Source organism: Acyrthosiphon pisum, chromosome A2 (genome assembly GCF_005508785.2).
Source record: "Acyrthosiphon pisum isolate AL4f chromosome A2, pea_aphid_22Mar2018_4r6ur, whole genome shotgun sequence".
In the NCBI taxonomy this organism is placed as follows: Eukaryota; Metazoa; Arthropoda; class Insecta; order Hemiptera; family Aphididae; genus Acyrthosiphon; species Acyrthosiphon pisum.
The window spans coordinates 13,663,072-13,666,246 of NC_042495.1; positions in this window are offsets into that span (position 1 = coordinate 13,663,072).

The window sequence follows — 3,175 nt, forward strand, 5'->3', positions numbered from 1 at the left end:
CCCCCAAACTTAGCCGTAACTCCCCCCCCACAAAAAAAAAAAAAAAACCCAGGACATTCAATTTTAATATGCTATATTGCAATGGTCTCCTTGCCTTTAATATATTCAGCCCCCCCAAGCCAAAAGTTGAAATTGCGCCTATGCCACTCAATCTTTCTTTAAAGTTTTTAAAATATGCCAGTCGAGTACTTAAGATTGAATGTCCTCCTCATAATTATTTACCAGTACTTGATTATCTCAAACTAGATTCGCTAGCGACTCGTAGGCGTGCTGCTAACCTCACATTTTTATCCAAATTATTAAATGGGCAAATTGACTCACCGCACCTTCTCTCTCTAATTCCTTTAAATGTCCCTCCACGCTACACTCGTCAATACACCTCTTTTAATTTACCTACCGTCTCCACAAATTATGGTTTAAATGAACCACTTCGACGTTGTATGTCTATTGCCAATTCAGACCCTTTCTTTTCTATTTCATAACCTGTAACCAAGTATTTATGTATCTTTATATTTTTCACTGTTATCACATTATTGTAATCTGTATATTATACTATATGAAATTGGGCTCACGCCCGTATTGTAAGCTAAATAAATAAATAAATAAATAAATAAATAAATAATATACTGGTCCAAATATTTATAATAGCCTACCTTATGAAATGTGTGAATGCGTGATTATACAAATTATGTTATTATACAAATGCCAAATTATATTTGTATAGATAGATTGTCAAATAAAAATATAATATTAGGAAAATTGGTAAGAGTAACAAAAACTACATCACCCATAAGATAATTAAGCTTAACATTTTACAATAATGTGGTTTTTTTAAAATTTTTTTTGTGCGTCATTGCGTCTTTAATTTTGAGCATAAATTTACAGTCATTTTTTATAAGCGTCTGGAGTCAGAATTTTGACAATTTGTCAAAATCACGAAATTTTACAAATTATTTCAAGTTAGAAATTCATCAAAATTGTCTTTTTATATCTAAGATTTTAAAATTCAAGATTCCTTAAAAGTTTTTCTACCTTTAAAATAGAGAATGGAATTTCCCAATAAAATAAAAAAATCGGTAAATTTACATAAAATTCAGTAAATTGGTAAATTTTGGAAAAAACATTTTTAGGTGTAATTTTTATTCAATTTTCAAATAAATCTTACGTACCAAATTTCTTACCTCCTTTAACATTTTTATGGAGTGTTCAAATGTAGGATAAATATTATTTTTTTCTTTTTACCTACCAACCTATCTAACTTATTCCGCTATTCCTATATGACTATTGACTATAAATCTATACCCAAAAATTTTAAATGGCTCTATTTTGAAAAAAAACTATTACTTATTTCATTCATAACAGAAAACCATATGTAAAATAAATCATGAAACTTGCAGTGGTGGTTGTGGGGGTGAGGCAAGTGAGGCGCCGCCTCATTTGTAATTTTCAGGAAAATAAAAAATATTTGTTTCTTTAAATTTTGTATTATTTTGAATTTTGAATTTTAATTTTTATAATTCAGACATTAAATGATTTAGAATTTAAGTTTAATAAACAGTAATATTGAATATTATTTTTTTGTACAGAACTTGTACAGTTGTACCTACAAACGCGAGAATGGCTGCGCGTCACTGTAACGTAACTCATGAGCTATTATAGCCGTTTCCATTTAATATTGCGCCCGGCGCCGCAACCGCTAAAGCGCCGAGATCGACAGAGGTGGTAGCCGCCGTTGCCTAAGTTTGTGCATGCGAGGTGCGTCTACGCACACATGTGTAATCTCGTAAAATAGTGTGAATAGCGCATGCGCAGACCGCCGCCGCCGTACAAAGCAGTAAGTATTAACGAGTAAGTCACTACGACGGTCACACAAAATGAGTACAGTACACAGTAACAGAACACAGAACACTCAATGTTTACTTTTAAATTAATGTATAAATAGATTATACCTATAAACTAAAATACAGTGTCTGCATTTCATAGTCGTATAGCTACTCTGGCTACCTAAATAAAACTTATTCCGCTTGTAAAAACATTTAAAACTCAATTTTTTTCAATGGTAAAAAAAACCGCCAACAGATGTAGTAGGTATCTAAAACAATCCCGGACCTAACTCGGATATAGTCAAAAATGTAATGAGTACAAGGTTCCTGATACGTAGTTATAATAGTAGTTGAGAAATAATAAAGATCCAATCGCACGATTTTTTTTATAAATACCTACCTATTTATAGTTTAAATTTTTCAAAATTATCGATTTGAAAATTTACAAATTACTTAGTTTCTAAAATGTTCAACTTTTATAGCTAAGAATTGAAAATTTAAAACAAAGATTTTCATAAATAGTTCACTGACTAAGATATACTTAGCCCGTGGGGTTAGGCGTACCCTTACGAGTTACGACGTCTTGCCGTTTTAATAATATTAATATATATTATTATGTGATTCCCCGCGAATTTTGAATAAAACAGTGTTGCTAACTTAATTTGACCAAAGTGTGGACTTGGTCATGGTTATCACATCGATTCGGACACCACACTGACTGGTCGTTGTTTGCTGAAGCATGCAGCTGCCATGGTGATGCCGCCAAGGTAAAACATGTCGGCTCGAATACACTAATCAGCTGCGGCAAGTTTCCCGCCAATTTTTTGTTTACCCACAAAGCACTTGTAGATCCACTGGTGTTCCACTCTACCACAGCCAATCACTGTGCGTGTTTTATCCGTTATCTGCCTTTGGTTATCCAACTTCCGACTTCCCATTTCCCAAATCCCGAGTTCCGACACTGCGAGTGGCAACGCGCTTGCCGCCGATTTTCTTCTTCGATTCACAAGTCAATACTTGCTAGAAATAACGTTACAATTTTTGTCAGTCTTTTTCAAATCGAACAGTCAATACTAGTATTACACATTTTACAATAATTTACAGCTGACGTTCGAAATCATGGCTAAAGCTGGCTTCAGGGATTACGAAGCCGATAAAGGTAAAAAAAATATCCTTTCGTTTTCTATTTTTTAAGATAATTTTTTTTACCTACTTCTGCGTGCGATATACCTAATATTCCCCGTCTTATTTGCAGCGAAACTCACGGAATTCCTGCAAAACTACGAGACGTTAGACTCGAATAACCAGAATCATGCCAAGTATGCTGTACAGTTGGCCAAACTCGCTCATCG